Source organism: Lithobates pipiens, unplaced genomic scaffold (genome assembly GCF_037356315.1).
Source record: "Lithobates pipiens isolate NorthernLeopardFrog02 unplaced genomic scaffold, aLitPip1_a1.2 Scaffold_23, whole genome shotgun sequence".
Taxonomy (NCBI): domain Eukaryota; kingdom Metazoa; phylum Chordata; class Amphibia; order Anura; family Ranidae; genus Lithobates; species Lithobates pipiens.
In genome coordinates this window covers 175,770,579-175,793,155 of record NW_027507785.1, presented here as the reverse complement: position 1 = coordinate 175,793,155, position 22,577 = coordinate 175,770,579, and positions in this window count along the sequence as shown.

Sequence of the window (22,577 nt, the reverse complement as noted above, 5' to 3'; positions counted from 1 at the left end):
TTAAGATGGCTGCCGTGGCTTCAACATGGATCCTTTTACAGAGGAATCACTTTGTGTGACCTCCGAGTTCCAAGGAGCAGGGATCTTCATGAATGTAAAATGTGTATTCATGCATGTCTTCCAGTGTCCCTTCTCAGGGGGGGTCCCTAAGCTTCCCCCTGACTCTCTCCCCCCAGCTCTGCTCCGAGCTCTTCTTCCTTTCTCTCTTCCTCCTCTATGGCCATCTTTCTATTTTCTTAAATATCCTCTTAAACAAAAAGATCATAAAATTATACTAAGTTCTGCCCAGAGGGTATGTGTTCCCTCCTCATTGACCGGCAACATGTAATGGTTAGCTTTCCCGGGAGTCTCGTGATTTTAAGGTAATAGCACCTTCAACCACCAGGTGTCTCACATGTGTTTGGTGTTTTATTTCTTTAAGTTAATATTTTTTTAATTCTGTAATATACGTTCGTTGTTTATATACAGTGGTGTGAAAAAGTGTTTGCCCCCTTCCTCATTTCCTGTTCCTTTGCATGTTTGTCACACTTAAGTGTTTCGGAACATGAAACCAATTTAAACAATAGTCAAGGACAACACAAGTAAACACAAAATGCAATTTGTAAATGAAGGTGTTTATTATTAAAGGTGAAAAAAAATCCAAACCATCATGGCCCTGTGTGAAAAAGTGATTGCCCCCTAAACCTAATAACTGGTTGGGCCACCCTTAGCAGCAACAACTGCAACCAAGCGTTTGCGATAACGTGCAATGAGGCTTTTACAGCGTCCTGGAGGAATTTTGGCCCACTCATCTTTGCAGAATTGTCCTAATTCAGTTACATTAGAGGGTTTTCGAGCATTTACGGCCTTTTTAAGGTCATACCACAACATCTCAATAGGATTCAGGTCAGGACTTTGGCTAGGCCACTCCAAAGTCTTCATTTTGTTTTTCTTCAGCCATTCGGTGGTGGACTTGCTGGTGTGTTTAGGATCATTGTCCTGCTGCAGAACCCAAGTTCGTTTCAGCTTGAGTACACGAACAGATGGTCGGACATTCTCCTTCAGGATCCCTTGGTAGACAGCAGAATTCATAGTTCCTTTTATCACGGCAAGTCTTCCAGGTCCTGAAGCAGCAAAACAGCCCCAGATTATCACACTACCACCACCATATTTTACTGTTGGTATAATGTTCTTTTTATGAAATGAAGTGTTCCTTCTACGCCAGATATACTTGGACACACACCTTCCAAAGAGTTCCACTTTTGTCTCATCGGTCCACAGAATGTTGTCCCAAAAGTCTTGGGGATCATCAAGATGTGTTGTGGAGAAATTGAGACGAGCTTTGATGTTCTTTTTGCTCAGCAGTGGTTTTCTCCTTGGAACTCTGCCATGCAGACCATTTTTGCCCAGTCTTTTCCTGATGGTGGAGGCATGAACGCTGACCTTAACTGAGGCAAGTGAGGCCTGCAGTTCCTTGGACATTGTTGTGGGGTCTTTTGTGACCTCTTGGATGAGTCGTTGCTGCGCTCTTGGGGTAATTTTGGGCGGCCGGCCACTCCTGGGAAGGTTCACCACTGTTCCATGTCTTCGCCATTTGTGGATAATGGCTCTCACTGTGGTTCGCTGGATTCCCAAAGCTTTGGAAATGGCTTTATAGCCCTTTCCAGACTGATAGATCTCAATTACTTTCTTTCTCAATTGTTCCTGAATTTATTTGGGTCTCGGCATGATGTGTAGCTTTTAAGGATCTTCTGGTGGACCTTACTGTGTCAAGCAGCTCCTATTTAAGTGATGCCTTGATTGTGAACAGGTGTGGCAATAATCAGGCCTGGGTGTGGCTAGAGAAATTGAACTCAGGTGTGGACAACCACAGTTATAGTATGTTTTAACAAGGGGGGCAATCACTTTTTCACACAGGGCCATGATGGTTTGGATTTTTTTTCACCTTTAATAATAAACACCTTCATTTACAAATTGCATTTTGTGTTTACTTGTGTTGTCCTTGACTATTGTTTAAATTGGTTTGATGTTCCGAAACACTTAAGTGTGACAAACATGCAAAGGAACAGGAAATGAGGAAGGGGGCAAACACTTTTTCACACCACTGTATGTTCTAACGAATATATCTCTAGTGTTCAAGAATTATGGCATAATATAAAATACGCTTTAACATAATTTTCAATAATCACTTGCATAAAATGGTGATATATATGTATATCAATGTATATCTGTTAATCTTTAGTCCATTTAGAAAGGACACAGGTTAGATATATATCAAACAAATCACATACAATTATTATCTATATGGATACATGTATAATTCGGGTATCCAATCAATATTTGTTTATCTAAACATAGGTTAAATTCTTATACAATTATAATCATGATTATGTGTTTTTCATAATACTAATTTGTTGCTAAAACACTTCTACTTATAATCACACTTTCATATATAATTTCTTTATGACACAGTTCTTTAGATCATTAGATACTAAAATTATAATCTCTGTTGTGACCTATGTATAATTTAAATGGCTTAGAAAAATATGGATGATACTGGTATATGAATCTTACAGCATGTTTTGAGATGAACTCTGAGCTTCCAATAAATGATTAAATGGGTTAGTTATGTCCTTCAATAGATTTTGTTGGATAAGGCGTCAGCTATCTGCAGGGTTGTATATTGTCCAAATAATCTTTTTACTTACGCACAATGAGGTTCTCTAGTTAAGGGTTATTTCCATGCAATAAATACTTATGCAAGTTTGGGCTTCTCACTCTGACCAACAAATAAGTAAACAGCTTTTTGTTTGGTGACAGAAAATACCATTGTTTCAGGCTCTTGTTTCAACACAGGTTTTGTAGAAGTTTAAAAAGAACTAATCCTTTTAACATTTGGAAAAAACCTGCGAGATCTTGTACTTTGCTTTAAAGGTCTCCAAGAGGTCACAGTTCAATAATATCAACATTATAGTTCATCCATCTTTTTTTAGGCCTACTGAAATCCCTCATCTCTGCCAGCGAATATTAAATGTATTTCTTCATGAATTCACAACAACGGATAAACCCCTTTTTCAGATTTTCATCAATATAATCTTTCAGCGTGCCTAACTCCTGCTCCGTTAATGGAAAAATTCTCCCAAAAGGAACTTCAGTGCCTGGTAACAGTTCTATAGGGCAGTCATAAGGCCTGTGGGGGGGAAGAGTCTCTGCCCCTTTCTTGCTGAATACATCCAGAAAGTCCTTATAGGGTTCAGGAATGGACTGATGCAATTCCGGATCGACATCCAAACAGAGAAGTTGAGAGGAATTATTGGTTGGTTGGCCCAAGCAGTGTTGTTGACAGTACTCAGAAAGAAACTTGACTTCTCCTGTGGCCCAGTTTATGCTTGGATTGTGGGCCTGCAACCAGGGTATCCCCAGGATAATGGGAAACATGGGGGAGGAGATGGCATCCAGACGTAGGTGCTCCTGGTGACAGGTGCCCATAGTAGCCAGCAAAGGGACAGTCTCTTGCGTGACAGGACCGGAACTAAGAGCGGAGCCATCTGCTAGGTGTACAGCAAGCCCCTGAGCCTTAGGTTGAAGCGAGATGTGATGGTTGGCAGCGAAAGTCAGATCGATGAAGCAGCTGCATGCTCCGGAGTCAATGATGGCTGACACTGGGAAGCTCCCTCCTGGAAGCTGCAAAGTGAGGAGAAGGGCAAGGTGAGAACTGGGTTTTCGTAGAACAGAGGCACACATGAAGGAAGAGGAAACACACTTACATGTCTTGTTGGGGCAGGCCCTGACATAGTGCCCAGGTTCCCCACAGTAGAGACATCGGTTGTGGGCATGTCTGCGCTGCTTTTCTTCAGGGGTCAACGAGGGCCGAAGTAACCCGAGCTGCATCAGTTCAGGAGCTTCCAGAGCGGGAGCAGAAGAGGTGGAAGAGAACTGACCAGCAGAACTGGGAACCTTGGGGAGCACCCAGGTGGGACGGAAGTGGCTGGAGGACCTCTCTGACCGGCGCTCCCTTAAGCGACGATCAATCAGAATGGAGAGATTGACTAACTCATCCAGGGTTTGTGGTATTCCTACCCGTGCCAACTCATCCTTAAGGGGGTCAGAAAGTCATTCCAATCCGTGTCGGAACTCCAATGGCGGAATTCCACCGCATAGTCCTCGGCCACCCTGCCACCTTGTTGGAGAGAGTGCAGTGCGGCTTCTGCAGTCGCAGTCAATTGGGGGTCCTCATATAGTTGAGACATGGCCAAGAAGAAATTATCAAGGCTATCCAGGGGTCCAGATTTCTGCTCCAGCAGACAGTGGGCCCAGGTCTGAGGCTCGCCAGACAACAGGGATATTACAAAGCCCACCTTGGTTGCCTCTAGAGAGAATGTCCGGGGCTGCAGTGCGAAGTACAGTTCGCAAGAGTTGCGAAACACACGATACTTGGTGCGATCGCCAGAAAACCTCTCGGGCGTAGGTACTCGTGGCTCTGGAGGAAGCATCACTACGGAGGGTGCGGATGAAAGACCGGTGGGAGAGGTTCCTTGAGGGTTAGATGAGGAGGACAAGGCTTGAACTTGCTCCTCCAACCTTGAGTAACCTTCCTGGAGATTCTTCACGGCTTGGGTCAGACCAGCCAAATGTCTGCACAATTCATCCATGGGGGAGGCCCCCTGCCCGGACTCAGTCATGGCTGCCTGATACTGTCAGACTAGCACTTACCGAACTGGTGAGTCCGCTTGGGTAGAGGGTGGTCTCCCGTACGTGTCTGACTTACAACCCCTGATAGAGCAGACAGGTGGCTGAGAGTGCGGAGTGGTAAGAGAGCCTGTGGTATGGCTCCAGGAGCAGGAACTTGCAGGAAACTTCCAGCAGCAGGTGCGTAGGTAGGACACAGGCAAACTGGGTACAGAGCAGGAGCTGAGCAGGCAGGTCCGGGTTCAGGCAGGGTTTGGCAACAGGCGGACAGCAGAGGTACAGAAGGAGCAGGCAGGAGCGAGGTCAAACAGGCCGAGGTCAGGTGCAGGCAGAGGTCAGAGGTGTCCAAGGAGAGCCGGGTCGTCAGGAGATCTGGAAACAGGAATGTAGAATACGGGCAACGGAACAGGAACCGGGGAGCTGTTGATCAGGCAGCACCTGAATGGTCTAAGCAGCAGGCCTAAATAGGCCGATTGGCACCAAGCGCCGCGCACGTGCGCACGCGCACCCGGGCGCCAGCACACACACCAGCGCCACCCAAAGCGCCCACAACAGCGTGCACCGGCGTGCGCCGACGTGCACCGGCGCCAGCAGGAGCATGCAAGGGCACACACTGGCGCGCACCAGCGCACGCAGGAACGCGCACCACCGCTCTCTTAGGCGTCTGTCTATCTGAATGGATAGATCTATGAGGGCTTCCAGAGTCTCAGGGGTGCCCACTCGGGCCAGTTCATCTTTCAAAGGCTCTGAAAGACCCATGCGGAACTGGTATCGTAAGGCAGAATTATTCCAGTCCGTGTCGGAGCTCCAGCATCTAAATTCCGACACATAGTCCTCCACGGGTCTGCGACCTTGCTGTAGTGCGCGCAAAGCTGCCTCTGCAGTGGCAGTTAGCTGAGGGTCTTCGTACAACCGTGACATAGCTTGAAAGAAGGTATTCAAGGTATCCAGAGATGGATCTTTCCGTTCCAGGAGACGATGGGCCCAGGCCTGGGGTTCGTCTGCCAGCAGAGAGATGACAAACCCCACTTTGGTAGCCTCGAGAGAAAAGGTCCTCGGTTGCAAGGCAAAGAAAAGTTTACAAGAGTTGCGGAAAGCCCTGAATTTACTCCAGTTGCCAGAGAATCTTTCCGGGGTAGGAACCCTGGGTTCAGGCGGCATCATCACCACCGAAGGTGGGGCAGAAGATCCGGGAATGGCTGGCGTAGATGCAGATAGGGCCTGGACACGTTCCTCCAGTCGGGCGTAGCCTTCCTGCAGGCTCTTCACCGCCTGAGTAAGTCCGGCTAAGTGGCGGCAAAGCTCGTCCATAGGGGAGGCTCCCTGCGTGGGCTCGGACATGGCTGTCCAGTACTGTCACGTACCTGGTGAAGGAGCCCAGAATGCAGGGAGCGGCCTCTTGTGAGCCTCTGGCTCGAGAACCCCTGAAAATGGGGACAGGGACTCTAGAGTTCAGAGGGCACAAGTGCCAAGCAAGTATAGGACTGGTCCGGACCTCCGGGGAAGCGTGAGTGACACAGAACCACAGAATCAGCAGGCAGCAGGTGATTCACAGGAGCTTGGCAGAGGCACTGGAAACAGCTGGTGGGTAGGAGATGTCCTGAAGCGCAGAAGAAGCTGGTGGCCGGAACAACCAGTAGACAGACTGGAGCAGCTGGTAGCAGAAGGAACTCAGCGGTCAAGCAGGAACAGCAGATAGCTAGGGATAGTCAAGGTACAAGCCGGGTCGGTAACAGGCGGGCAGCAAACAGTTCCAAGGGAGAGGCAAAAGCGTTGTCAGACAGGCCGAAGGTCGAAGGCTGGCAGCAAACAGACGTCGTCAGGAAAAGGCCGGGTAAATAGGGATCAAGGTAAACAGAGTAGCAAGAGCAGGAACACCGGACACGCTGTAGACTGGACAGCAAGGAGGCACAGTGACAGGTTCCTCAAGTAGCCCTTTGGGCGCCAAAAATGGTCGCACGGCGTGTCTGTGCGCCCCCGCGTGTAACCGTGCGCCCGTTCGTGACCCCACGCACCCGCGTGCATCCGTTCGCACCATCGCGCACCCGAGTGCACCCGTTCGTAGCAACGCGCACCCGCTTGCGTCCGTTCGCGCTAACGCGCGCCCATTGATACCGATTAGTTCTTAACATGGGGATACTGCGGACAGGTCTCCCATATACCGCTGGATTACCCGAACCACCATGACAGTAATGAATACAATGATAAAGGAAAAAAACGCTTCGTCAGAGCCTTGAGAATAGCACAGATGCTAATCCAAACAAACAAAAAGTTAGTCTGAGAGGTAAGGCTGCTTATATTTAAAACAAACAAACAATAAAAAAAAAGGGAATTGTATACTATACCTATAATCTTTACAGGTATAGGATACAATGCCCTTTTTTATTGTTTGTTTGTTTTAGATATAAGCAGCCTTACCTCTCAGACTAACTTTTTGTTTGTTTGGATTAGCATCTGTGCTATTCTCAAGGCCCTGATGAAGCGGTTTCACCCACGAAACACGTAGGCCACTTTTTGTATAAACCTGTTGGGAACCAGCACATCCCTGATTTCAAAATTTGAATCTCTAAAGACTGTAATGTATTTTAAACTTTGTCTTTTATTTTAATAAAAACCTGTTTACTTTTGTATAAATATATATATATATTTTTTTCATACTCCATACTTTTTTTCATACTCCTCCAAGACACAATCAGAGTCCCATTCTGTTCTAAAAACATTTTTTTTTAAATATATCGATGCGGTGAAGCCTGAAAAAGGCTGCCTCTCCTCGGTAAAACAATCCAAACATGGATTTCTTTTTAGAGGCATTTGCCAGGTAGTGAGGAAGTGATGTCAGCTCCTCACCACTTGTTTAACTCCCAAAATGCTGCATTACCCACCACAACCACATGCATTGCACGCAGTTGCAGGGAAGTTGCAGCACAAACCTATCAAATTTAGTAAATAAATAATCTAATAACAAATCTATCAACTATTTATACTTTAAATTATGAGAGTAGGTGTGAAAATTGGGGCAGACTTGTAGGGGCCCCAGTACATTACTTTAATAATAACATAATACATAATGTTATTAAGATGGCCCTGCATACAAGTAGGGCACATAAGATAATGTACCCCAACACTGCAATTCAAAGAACTATAGCATAGTTTGATGGAGTAGATGTAAACCCAATCACAAAAATGTCATATAGGCTTTTAAAATCTGGTGACGCTGATGTAAAGGTCCTTGTTGTGTTATGGGATGATAATTCTCTGCACATGTGTCTCACAATCTTTTCCTTTTTCCAAATCAACTGTGGGTATATATTTACTATGTTTATTTTATTTTTTCTATTGGTTGAAGTAAATGGACTAGATCATTTTTCAACCTGACTAACTGCTGTATGTAACTACGTAATCTCATGCCTTTCACATGCTCTTCCAAAAGAAAAAGAAAACGTTTTTGTGCCATTGACCAGTAATATTACACTTTTATTTTTATTTAAAAATGTCAGCCAGAAGCAATCTACCAATTGGCCCTGTGAAAAACACATGCAGCCTGCTATGGTTGTAGTTAGTCAGGAAAAAAAAGGCAGAAGTACATCTAGGTCAACCAGTGGAAAAAATTTATTGATACATAAAAAATATCCATATATAGAACCCAGTAACCACAGTTGATCCATAGGAAGACAAATAACCTTACTGTATAGGAAACCCTATAAAGCAGGGGTGCCCAACCGCTGGCCCGCAGGCCACATGTGGCCCACGGCACCCTCCGACATGGCCTGGCACGTCTTGCTCTGAGATGGCAGGTGAGCAAGCCCAGATTGCAGGTTCCAGACCCGCCATCTCCGAGCATCAGTGCGAAGAATGGAGCTGTCACTAGAGGAAGCAGAGCCAATGCTTCCTGTATAGTGCCGTCTCCTTCACAGGCGGTGTGGTACCAAATGTACTCCGCTTGTGACAGGAAGCTTCGGCTCTGCTCTCTTCTGAAGCTGCATGCTTCTGTCACACTAATGCATGGGAACTCGTGATCTCGGACAGCAGCCAGCAGTGCCAGAGCCAGCAGTACCAGTACCAGTCACCATTACCAGCCACCAGTACTAGTCACCAGTACCAGCCCTCAGTACCAGTATTAGCCACCAGTACCAGTCACTAGTACCAGCCACCAGTACCAGTCATCAATACCAGTATCCACCAGCAGTACCAGTACCAGCCAGCAGTGCCCACCAGCAGTACCCACCAGTAAACGAGAAAAGAACTGAAAATGGGTCAAATAACGGTGAAGTGGTCCAATCCCTATATACGCACATAGAGGACTGCTTTGCCGTTTGTAATTTGTGGTTGGACTACAGCTTCCAGTTTTCCTTTTGGGCTTATTTCCTGGGAATGGGACAAGGCAACCCTGGGTGCAAGTCATATACATGCTAATTCAGCTTGACACACACATGAAGGTGGACTTAAAACATCCAGATAGCCATTGTTTGTTCCAATTAATGTCTCACATAGAAACAAAACCCCCCCTTTCCATAGAATCCGTATAAATGATCTGGAAGTAATTTGCAGGACATCCTGTACTTGGTTGACATCTCAATAGCATTTGAAGTACTCTTCAGACATACTTATATTTTTCTAAATGGCAGGCATTTTGATCCTCGAACTTACACCTCACTAGATTGCTATATCATCAAGTTTGTTCACCCCTGATGAAGGTTCTGAATTATCAGCAACTGGAAACGCGTCGGGTGTGGGTGATATAGGACAAGCATTGTTTTAATCATATTTTGTTCTGTATATATGTTTGTTTATTAATACACCAGGAGGACATTGTTTAGCCCATTTGTACTTCCTGATAATATTATGTACATTGTGTAATTTATGAATAAAAATTGTACATTATTGTGTCCATTTGTGTCCGGAGTTGATGGTCATTTAAAATCCCACCCAATCAGGGAGCACCCACCAGTAGTACCCGCCAGCAGTATCAGTACCCACCAGCAGTACCAGTACCAGCCAGCAGTGCCCACCAGCAGTATCAGTACCAGCCAGCAGTACCAGCCATCAGTACCAGTATCCGCCAGCAGTATCAGTATCCACTAGCAGTACCAGTACCCACCAGCAGTACCAGTATCAGCCAGCAATGCCAGCAGTACCAGTAGCCGCCAGCAGTATCAGTAGCATCAGTATCCACCAGCAGAACCCGTACCCACCAGCAGTACCAGCCAGCAGTACCAGTACCCACCAGCAGTATCAGTACCAGCCAACAGTACCAGTACTGGCCAGCACTACCAGCTGGCAGTACCAGTACCAACCAGCAGTAACTGCCAGCAGTACCAGCCAGCAGTACAAGTACCAGCCAGCAGTACCAGTACCCATGAGCAGTACCGGTACCCACCAGAAATGTCAGCCAGCAGTACTGGTACCCACCAGCAGTACCAGTACCCACCAGCAGTACCAGTACCCGCCAGCAGTACCAACCATCAGTACCAGTAGGCAGTACCCAACAGCAGTACCAGCACCTGTCCACAGTACCCAACACCCGGGGCTGCCAGGGGCTCAAGGCTTGAGTTAAGCTCAGCCATCAGCGCCGGGGGGAGGAGCTAGACGAGATGCCTTCGGCCTCTGCATGGCTGCATGGCCACCTGTATAGGTCAGCCATCGGGGCCCGGAGGAGGAGCCAGAGCAGACACCTTGGAGCCGGTCTTCTGTCTAGAAGTGCCGGAAAAGAACACGTGAGTTCAGCCCCCCCCCTGTAAACTGCATAGGAGGAGGGACGGGGGCGGCTGCATATAGAAGAATAATTCTCTCCATCTTCTTCCTGCAGTAGCGGAATGCCTGCGAGAGGTAGAGGAGAAGCAGGCATTCAGAGACTGCAGGAGGAGGATGGAGAGAATTATTCTTCTATATGCAGCCGCCCCCGCCCCTCCTCCTATCCTACTTCTCTCTGCTGCTCCCCCCATACTCTCCACCTCCCCCCATGCTCTCTGCCATCCCCCCATACTCTCCACCCCCCCATGCTCTCTGCCATCCCCCCACACTCTCCATCTCCCCCCATGCTCTCCACCTCCCCCCATGCTCTCTGCCACCCTCATGCTCTCCACTGCCCCCCCTGTGTGCTCCACATCATCCCCATGATCTCCGCTTCCCCCCTGTGCTCTCCACACCCCCCCATGCTCTCGCCCCCCCGTGCTCTCCGCCACCCTCCCTGTGCTCTCCACCTCCCCCCCATACTCTCTGCCATTGCCCCTTATTCTCCCCATCCCCCCATGCTCTTTGCCATCCCCCATACTCTCCAGCTCCCCCCATGCTCTCTGCCATCCCCCCATACACTCCACCTCCCCCTCCATGTTCTCTGCCATCCCCCCATGCTTTCTGCCATCCCCTCATACTCTCCACCCCCCCCCACACTCTCCACCTCCCCCCCCACACTCTCCATCTTCCCCCATTATCTCCACCTCCCCCCATGCTCTCTGCCACTTCCATGCTCTCCGCTGCCCCCCCCGTGTGCTCCACATCATCCCCACGATCTCCGCTTCCCCCTGTGCTCTCCACATCCCCCCATGCTCTCCACCACCCTCCCTGTGCTCCTATGCTCAACGCTACCCCCTTGTGCTCTCCTCTTCCTCCCTGTGTTCTCTGCCTCTCCCCTGTGCGCTCGCCCCACCCCATGTTCTCAAGGTTCTTCCCTGTGCTCTCCAACCCCCCATGCTCTTTCCTGCTCCCACCCCCCCAGGGGTGGATCCAGGGGGGGCAACGGGTCAATTGCCCCCTTCGAGAATACCGGCAGCTGATGACAGCACGGCCGGTTCCGTGGGTGCAATCACGGCCGGTTCCGCGGGTACTCGCGCGGCCGGTTCCGCGGGTGCCAGCGCGGCCGGTTCCGCGGGTGCCAGCGCGGCCGGTTCCGCGGGTACCCGCGCTGAGTGGACGGGTGAGGGGGGGCAGCTGGGCAGCTTAGGAGGGCTGCTGGCCAATCAGGAAGCCAGCAGGCAGGGGAGCAGGGAGATGACATCATCTCTCACTGCCCTGCATCCCTCCAGTTCCGCCCTCACTGTGCAGGAAGCTGTGTGCAGCAGAGAGATTACATCATCTCTCTGCTGCCTATCTTCACTCTGGACTCAACAAAAGACCACCTTAGCAGAAAAGTGACACAGTAGGTGACAATACGCAATGTGTGGCAGGCTACGTGGCAAGTGGCAATCCGCAATGTGTGGCAGACTACGTGGCAAGTGGCAATCCGCAATGTGTGGCAGACTACGTGGCAAGTGGCAATCCGTAATGTGTGGCAGACTACGTGGCAAGTGGCAATCCGCAATGTGTGGCAGACTACGTGGCAAGTGGCAATCCGCAATGTGTGGCAGACTACGTGGCAAGTGGCAATCCGCAATGTGTGGAAGGCGACTGGGCAAGTGACAATCTGCAATGTGTGGCAGGCTACGTGGCAAGTGACAATCTGCAATGTGTGGCAGACTACGTGGGTAGTGACAATCCGCAATGTATGGCAGGCTACGTGGCAAGTGGCAATCCGCAATGTGTGGCAGGCAACGTGGCAAGTGACAATCCGCAATGTGTGGCAGGTGACGTGGCAAGTGACAATCCCCAATGTGTGGCAGGTGACGTGGCAAGTGGCAATCAGCAATGTGTGGCACGCGACGTGGCAAGTGACAATCCGCAATGTGTGGCAGGTGATGTGGCAAGTGACAATCCGCAATGTGTGGCAGGCTACGTTGCAAGTGGCAATCCGCAATGTGTGGCAGGCAACGTGGCAAGTGACAATTTGCAATGTGTGGCAGGCTACATGGCAAGTGACAATCCGCAATGTGTGGCAGGTGACGTGGCAAGTAACAATCCGCATTTGGTGACAAGAGACGTGGCAAGTGACAATCCGCATTTGGTGGCAGGCGACATGGCAAATGACACCCTTAGGGCTCCCACTGATTCTGTATTATGGTGAGTTGAACCATTTAATTTTATATTACAATGTATTATTAGAAATAATGTGCTTCAATCATCCTGACACCATAACAACCATGGTGCCGTAATGATTGAAGCGCCAATACCAGCCATTTCCCATATAAATTGCCCCCAAAAAACATATTTTATAGCAGTGCCCCTCCCGAGATTAGACTCTGGATCCGCCCCTGCCCCCCCCCACACCTCTGGTGGGTTCCCCCTCCCCCTCTCAGGGGATCTGTCAGGGAGGAGAGTGGGGAAGGGGCCGGTTAACATGTCATGCGCTGCTCAATGCAAAATGCCCGGGCATATTTTTTGTCCCAGTCCGGGCCTGCCTATACAAGTTATAGTCTGTGCATTTAGGAATGCATCCAGCTCTTTTACAGTGCCTTGCGAAAGTATTCGGCCCCCTTGAACTTTTCAACCTTTTGCCACATTTCAGGCTTCAAACATAAAGATATAAAATTAAAATTTTTTGTGAAGAATCACCAACAAGTGGGACACAATTGTGAAGTGGAACAAAATCTATTGGATAATTTAAACTTTTTTAGCAACTAAAAAACTGAAAAGTGGTGCGTGCAAAATTATTCGGCCCCTTTACTTTCAGTGCAGCAAACTCCCTCCAGAAAGTTCAGCGAGGATCTCTGAATGATCCAATGTTGTCCTAAATGACTGATGGTGATAAATAGAATCCACCTGTGTGTAATCAAGTCTCTGTATAAATGCACCTGCTCTGTGATAGTCTCAGGGTTCTGTTGAAAGCGCAGAGAGCATCATGAAGACCAAGGAACACACCAGGCAGGTCCGTAATACTGTTGTGGAAAAGATTAAAGCTGGATTTGGATACAAAAAGATTTCCCAAGCTTTAAACATCCCAAGGAGCACTGTGCAAGCGATCATTTTGAAATGGAAGGAGTATCAGACCACTGCAAATCTACCAAGACCTGGCCGTCCCTCTAAACTTTCAGCTCAGACAAGGAGAAGACTGATCAGAGATGCAGCCAAAAGGCCCATGATCACTCTGGATGAACTGCAGAGAACTACAGCTGAGGTGGGAGAGTCTGTCCATAGGACAACAATCAGTCGTACACTGCACAAATCTGCCCTTTATGGAAGAGTGGCAAGAAGAAAGCCATTTCTCAAAGATATCCATAAAAACTCTCGTCTAAAGTTTGCCACAAGCCACCTGGGAGACACACCAAACATGTGGAAGAAGGTGATCTGGTCACATGAAACCAAAATCAAACTTTTTGCCCACAATGCAAAACGATATGTTTGGCGTAAAAGCAACACAGCTCATCACCCTCAACACACTATCCCACTGTCAAACATGGTGGTGGCAGCATCATGGTTTGGGCCTGCTTTTCTTCAGCAGGGACAGGGAAGATGGTTAAAATTGAGGGGAAGATGGATGCAGCCAAATACAGGACCATTCTGGATGAAAACCTGTTGGAGTCTGCAAAAGACCTGAAACTGGGACGGAGATTTATCTTCCAACAAGAAAATGATCCCAAACATACAGCAAAATCTACAAAGGAATGGTTCACAAATAAACCTATCCAGGTGTTAGAATGGCCAAGTCAAAGTCCAGACCTGAATCCAATCGAGAATCTGTGGAAAGAGCTGAAAACTGCTGTTCACAAACGCTCTCCATCCAACCTCACTGAGCTCCAGCTGTTTTGCAAGGAAGAATGGGCAAGAATTTCAGTCTCTCGATGTGCAAAACTGATAGAGACATACCCCAAGCGGCTTGCAGCTGTAATCGCAGCAAAAGGTGGCTCTACAAAGTATTAACGCAAGGGGGCCGAATCATTTTGCACGCCCCACTTTTCATTTTTTTATTAGTTAAAAAAGTTTCAAAAATCCAATAGATTTCGTTCCACTTCACAATTGTGTCCCACTTGTTGGTGATTCTTCACAAAAAATTAAAATTTTATATCTTTACGTTTGAAGCCTGAAATGTGGCAAAAGGTTGAAAAGTTCAAGGGGGTCGAATACTTTCGCAAGGAACTGTATATATATATATATATATATGTTCCACTAATCTGGCCATAACTAGTTCCTGTGGAGGTCTAGTCCACATTTCCATAGCACTTACTGTGATTTCCTTTCTGTGTTGTCGATATTAAACCTCTTTTCCTCCAGCCACAAAGAGTGCCCCTTTGTCCTTCGTGATGACCTCAAAGTAAATAACTTTGCTCTAAGTTCACTATATGAACCATTTATGTTATTTAGACATGGTAATCATCGGGGATTACATAATACTAATAGGCAAGAAGGTGTCAAAAATAGCATAGGGGCTGAATACTGCCCTGGGAAACGTACCAATGCAAACAAAAAATAAAGCTTTTTAACCGCTTGCTTACTGGGCACTTAAACACCCTTCCTGCCCAGACCAATTTTCAGCTTTCAGTGCTCTCACACTTTGAATGACAATTACTCAGTCATGCAACACTGTACCCAAATGAATTTTGTGTCCTTTTTTCCCACAAATAGAGCTTTCTTTTGGTGGTATTTGATCACCTCTGGGGTTTTTATTTTTTGCGCTATAAATGAAAAAAGACGGAAAATTTTGAAAAAAAACGCATATTTCTTTGTTTCTGTGACAAAATTATGCAAATTATAAATTTTTCTTCATAAATTTTGGCCACAATTTATACTGCTACATATCTTTGGTAAAAATAACCCAAATTAGTGGATATTATTTGGTCTTTGTGAAAGTTAGAGAGTCTACAAGCTGTGGTGCGAATCATACAAAATTGATCACATCTGATGTACTGGTGGCCGATCTCATTTCTTGTGACCCGAACAAGTCAGGAAAGTACAAATACCTCCCAAATGACCCCTTTTTACAAAGTAGACATTCCAAGGTATTTAGTGAGATGCATGGTGAGCTTTTTTGATGTTGTAATTTTTTCCCACAATTCTTTGCAAAATTAAGATTTTTTTTTTCTCCACAAAATTGTCATTGTAATAGGTTATTTTTCTCACATGGCATGTGTATACCACAAATGACACCCCCCAAAAAATTCTGCTACTCCTCCTGAGTATTACAATACCACATGTTTGGGACTTTTTCACAGCCTGGCCACATAGAGAGGCCCAACATGCAGGGAGCGCCATCACGTGTTCTAGGAGCATAAATTACACATCTAACTTGTTGACTACCTATTACACTTTTGAAGGCCCTGGAGCACCAGGACAATAACACGTGACACTGATGACAGATGGCACTGATACGTGGCAATGATGACACTTATACGTGGCACTGATGACAGATGGCACTAATATGTGGCACTGATGACAGATGGCACTTATACGTGGCACTGATGACAGATAGCACTTATACGTGGCACTGATGACATGTGGCACTAATACGTGGCTCTGATGACAGATTGCACTAATACGTGGCACTGATGACAGATGGCACTAATACATGGCACTAATTCGTGGCACCGATGACAGATGGCACTAATACGTGGCACCGATGACGCGTGACACTGACGACAGATGGCACGTGACACTGACAGGTGGCACTGATGACAAATGGCACTGATACGTGGCACTGATGACAGATGGCACTAATATGTGGCACTGATGACAGATGGCACTATGCGGCACTGATGACATGTGGCACTGATGACCGATGACACTTATACGTGGCACTGATGACAGATGGCACTGGGGACAAATGGCACTGACAACAGGTGGCACTGGGGACAGATAGCACTAACAGGTGGCACTGGGGGCAGGTAGCACTGGGGAGGATGGCACTGGGGAGGATGGCACTGGGGGAGGATGGTACTGGGGTGGATGGCACTGGGGAGGATGGTACTGGGGAGGATGGTACTGGGGTGGATGGCACTGGGGGAGGATGGCACTGGGGGAGGATGGCACTGGGGCACTTTTTTTCACTTACGGCTGTTGCAGTGCCTGTCTGTGTGAGAAGGGAGAGCGGCGCTGAGAGATGATCTCATATGCTTACATATGAGATCATCTCTCATTGGATAGGCTGATCGCGCTGTAAACGGCCGCTGTGAATGGCCGTTTACAGCGATCTGTGACTGGCTGTGTCTGAGGGACACGGCCAGCACAGAACTTCCCCGATGAGCGCGCATTGCGGAAGTAAAATGGAGGACGTCCAGGGACAGCCTCCCGGCAGATGGCGTCTACTCTGAAGCCGTCTTTTGGCTATAGGGTGGGCATGAAACGGTTAAAGAACCAGTTTAGCCAGGAGCAGTGATTTGTAGTGTTTTTAATGCTTAAAGTGAAACAATAAAAATGTCCCATTCTTTAACCCTTCCACTGTTAGGGCTGTTTTTGCATTTTTTGCACACGTTTAAAAAAAAAATTTAGGCCTGAAGATTACAGTACATAACACCCCAAACATTATATATATTCTGAAAGCAGATACCCTAGAGAATTTTTTTTTGGTAGTTCTAATTTTTTATTTCAAGTCATGTCATTATTTTGAGGCCTTTTCGACGTTTGTACAGTGGGTTTTGTCACAGGATTCCCTCCAGGGTGGCGCTATCCATTATTTAGATGATTTTTTAATATTGTTTTTTATCATTTTTCCAATATGTTGGATTGTTTTAATTTAAATGGTCCTGCAGTATGGCAGAGCAATTTCATTAAAGATTTTGGTATTCGCTTATTTACTGATGCATCCGGTTCGGTTGTTTTCGGTGCCTTCCTGGATGGTCATTGGTGTGCTAATAAATGGCCTGAGTTTTGGAGGTCACCAGATATTAACTGTAATTTGGTTTTATTAGAATTATTCCCTGTGGTGGTGGCTATTACTATTTGGCAAAACATTTTTTGAGAATAAATGAGTTATCCGTCATAAGGATAATAAAGGAGTATTTTTGCTGTAAACTGTCTATCATCAAAATCTCAATTAGTAATACATTTACTCAATTTTTTGGTTTTGCAATGTATGACTTTTAAAATTTGGCTTAAAACAAAGCGTGTCCCTGGTTTTACTACCAGAGTTTTCGGGAACTCGCTCCAGAGGCAGATCAAGAAGGATTCCCATGCCCAGAATTTCTCTGGGGCCTGATTTGGGACTAATTGAGGCAAATCTAAGGAATTCCATTGCTCCTAAAACTTGGCAAGAATACTCACAAGCCTGGTTTAAATGGTATAATTTTTATTCAGAGTCTAACCTTTTCTTTCAATTCCGTTAATGCTTATACGGCTTTATCCACTTGCTTACTGGGCACTTAAACCCCCCTCAGTCCCAGACCAATTTTCAGCTTTCAGCGCTGATGCACTTTGAATGACAATTGCGCGGGCATACAACACTGTACCCAAATGAAATTTTTATCATTTTTTTCCCACAAATAGAGCTTTCTTTTGGTGGTATTTAGTTACAGCTCAGAGTTTTATTTTTTGCTAAACAAACAAAAAAAGATGCAAAAAAATAAATAAATAAATCATGTTTTAATAGTTTGTTATAAAATTTTGCAAACGGGTCATTTTTCTCCTTCATTGAAGTGCGCTGATTAGGCGGCACTGATAGGCTGCATTGGTGGGCACTGATGGGCTGCATTGGTGGGCACTGATAGGCTGCATTGGTGGGCACTGATAGGCTGCACTGGTGGGCACTGATAGGCATAGTTAAGGCGGCACTAATAGGCACAGATAAGGTGGCACCGATGGGCACAGATAAGGCGGCACTGATGGGCAAAGATGGGCACAGATAAGATGGCATGGATGGGTGGCACGGATGGGTGGCACGGATGGGTGGCACGGATGGGCACTGATAGGTACCACTGATAGATGGGACTGATGGGCACTGATAGGTGGCTCTGATAGGTGGCTCTGATAGGTGGCACTGCTGGGCACTGATGGGCGGCACTGCTGGGCACTGCTGGGGTGCAGCACCTTTGAGGCAGATTGTGGGCACTGTGGGTGGCACTGTGGGTGGCACTGCTGGGTGGCACTGTGGGCACTGCTGGGTGGCACTGTGGGCACTGCTGGGTGGCACTATGGGCACTGCTGGGTGGCACTGATGGGGGCACTTACTTTTTATTAGGGTGGCACTGCAGGGGGCAGGTGGGCACTGGCAGGGGGCAGGTGGGCGCTTGCATTGCTGGCCGTGATCGGGACTGATGTCCCGATCACGGCCGCCGGTGATCGGCTTTTTTTTTTTCTCAGCGCGAGGAGGAATACTAGCCGATTACCGGCTCCGTTATGTCACCTGATCAGCTGTCATTGGCTGACAGCTGATCACGTGATAAGGGGTCAGGATCGACCCCTTGCACGGATCGGTGATCAGGCGAGTCTCATGGACTCGCCGATCACAGAGCGCGCCGCGCGTGCCCCTCAGGGGGCGAGCAGGCCGCTCGTACACATAGACGTAGTCCCGGAAAAGGAGATCCGCGCTGTAGCCATCATTTGGCTATAGCGCGGATCTCAAGTGGTTAAGCTTTGTTTCCTCTCTAATTCAAGTTAAACTTAGTCCTGCTTCGGTTAACAAGATTTTAGCGGGAGCCTCATTCTTTTTAAAAATTTCTGGACTTTCTGGACTCCTGCTCTTTCTTCCTTTTTTTTTTCCCCTTGATCGCCCTCTAGTGTTAACCCCTTCCCTGCCAGTGACATTTACATAGTAATCAGTGCATTTTTATAGCACTGATCACTGTATAAATGTCAATGGTCCAAAAAATGTGTCAGAAGTGTCCGATCTGTCCGCCATAACGTCGCAGATCACCTTCACTACTAGTAAAATAATAATAAAAATGCCATAAATCTTTTCCATAGTTTGTAGAAGAATACATATTGGCCTAAACTGAGGAAAAAATTATCTTTTTTTAAAAACAATTGGGGATATTTATTATAGCAAAAAGTACAAAATATTGTTTTTGTTTTCAAAATTGTCACTTTTTTTGTTTATAGAGCAAGAAATAAAAACTGCAGAGATGATCAAATACCACCAAAAGAAAGCTCTACTTTTTGTAAAAAAAGGTCATCAATTTTGTTTGGGTACAGCATCGCGCAACCACGCAATTGTCAGTTAAAACAACGCAGTGCCGCATCCCAAAAAATGGCCTGGTCATTAACCACTTAAGCCCCGGACCAATTGTCAGCCTAAGGACCAGAGGCCTTTTTACAATTTCGCACTGCACTGCTTTAACTGGTATATGCGCGATCATGCAATGTTGTACCCAAACGAAATTTGCGTCTTTTTCTTTCCACAAATAGAGCTTTCTTTTGATGGTATTTGATTGCCTCTGCGATATTTATTTTTTACGATATAAAAGGAAAAAGACTGAAAGTTTTAGGCCAAAATGTATTCAGCCACATGTCTTTAGTAAAAAAAATGTTAATAAGTGTATATATTTATTGGTTTGCGCAAAAGTTATAGCGTCTACAAACTAGAGTACATTTTCTGGAATTTACATAGCTTTTAATTTATGACTGCCTATCTCATTTCTTGAGGTGCTAAAATGGCAGGGCAGTAAAATCCCCCCCCAATGACCCCATTTTGGAAAGTAGACACCCCAAAGAAATTGCTGAGGGGCATGTTGAGCCCATTGAATATTTTTTTTTTGTCCCAAGTGCTTGAATAGTGACACAAAAAAAAAAAAGTTTACAAAAAGTTGTCACTAAATGATATATTGCTCACACATGCCATAGTTATATGTGGGATTGCAGCCCAAAATATATTCTGCTGCTTCTCCTGAGTACGGGGATACCACATATGTGGGACTTTTTGGCAGTCTAGCCGCGTACGGCACCCCAAAAACCAATCACTGCCAGGATTTCTAAAGCCGCGTACACACGTAGCCGTCTGTCCGACGTACTTAGTCTGGCGGACTTCCCGCCAGACTGTCCGTCAGACTTTCTGAACGAGCTACTTGCCCACATGCGGCACTTTTTGAGTGGACTAATACGGCGTACTAAGTCCGCCGTACTATCCGCCCTACTTTTGAAATGAACGGACTCGCCCACACACGCGGAGGAAAGTCCGCTCATTTCGAGCGGGTCTCCAGGTAGGCGGGGCCCGCGAAGGAGACGTCGCTGGCCCCGCCGCCTGGTATGGACTTAAAGGGGAACCCCAACGCCGAAAAAAATCGGCGTGGGGGTCCCCCCAAAGTCCACAACAGACCCTTGTCCGAGCACGCTACCCGGCCGGCCAGGAAAGGAGGGGCGAGCGAGCGCCCCCCCCCCTCCTGAGCCGTACCAGGCCGCATGCCCTCAACATGGGGGGTGCCTTGGGGAAGGGGGGGCCGCGCGGCCCCCCCACCCCAAAGCACCTTGTCCCCATGTTGATGAGGACAAGGGCCTCTTCCCGACAACCCTGGCCGTTGGTTGTCGGGGTCTGCGGGCGGGGGGCTTATCGGAATCCGGGAGCCCCCTTTAATAAGGGGGCCCCCGGATACCGGCCCCCCACCCTATGTGAATGAGTATGTACAATGTACCCCTACCCATTCACCTGTAAAATAAAAGTACAAAAAAAACACAACACACAAGATAAAATACTTTATTGCACAGCTCCGGGGGTCTTCCGTCTTCGGGGGTCTTCTCGCCGGACTCCTCCGCTATCTTCTTGTAGCTCTTTTACTAGCGGAGGAGCCCGGCATTCTTCTTCGTCGCCGCGGCCTCTTCTTCCGACTTCGGGGGTCTTGTCCCCCTCTTCGGTTCTTCTGTCGCCGCCGCCGCCTTCCGTTCTTCTTCTTCTTCTTCTTCTCCAGGAGGTGTTGACTCGACGTTCTCTCCGGCCGCAATGCCAGGGATGCGCTGCGCTGCCACTTATATAGGGACAAGGGGCGGTGTCACATGGGTTGATGTCACATGGCGACAGTCCCAGCATCCTCCGGGACTGTGACATCGTAAGGGGGCGGGGTCACCATGTGACACCAACCCATGTGACATCAACCCATGTGACACCGCCCCTTGTCCCTATATAAGTGGCAGCGCAGCACGTCCCTGGCATTGCGGCCGGAGAGAACGTCGAGTCAACATCTCCTGGAGAAGAAGAAGAAGAACGGAAGGCGGCGGCGGCGACAGAAGACCGGGCCACCGCCTGTAAAAGAGCTATAAGAAGGCGCGGTGGCCCGGCAGAAGAACCGAAGAGGGGGACAAGACCCCCGAAGTCAGAAGAAGAGGCCGCGGCGACGAAGAAGAATGCCGGGCTCCTCCGCTAGTAAAAGAGCTACAAGAAGATAGCGGAGGAGTCCGGCGAGAAGACCCCCGAAGACAGAAGACCCCCGGAGCTGTGCAATAAAGTATTTTATCTCGTGTGTTGTGTTTTTTTTGTACTTTTATTTTACAGGTGAATGGGTAGGGGTACATTGTACCCCATACTCATTCACATAGAGTGGGGGGCCGGTATCCGGGAGCCCCCTTATTAAAGGGGGCTCCCGGATTCCGATAAGCCCCCCGCCCGCAGACCCCGACAACCAACGGCCAGGGTTGTCGGGAAGAGGCCCTTGTCCTCATCAACATGGGGACAAGGTGCTTTGGGGTGGGGGGGCCGCGCGGCCCCCCCTTCCCCAAGGCACCCCCCATGTTGAGGGCACGCGGCCTGGTACGGCTCAGGAGGGGGGGCGCTCGCTCGTCCCTCCTTTCCTGGCCGGCCGGGTAGCGTGCTCGGACAAGGGTCTGTTGTGGACTTTGGGGGGACCCCCACGCCGATTTTTTTCGGCGCTGGGGTTCCCCTTTAAGTCCATACTAGCCCTTTATGCGGCATACTAGCTCATTATGCCTTTTCCCTTACAGGTGTAGAAAAAAAAAGTCAGCAGCTTTTAACCGCTTTAAGGCTTGCCCCAAGAAGTGTATTAAAAGGAAACATTTGATGTTGACTTTTCTCCTTATTAAAAGAGTTGATTTGCAGATGCATTTTTTGTCTTATCTATCTATTTATTTATTTTACGTTTTAAAAGTATTACAAAACCTCTAATAACAGATCTAAATGTGCAACATCTCTAAGCTAAAAAAATAAATAAAGAGACCCATCATATGCAATC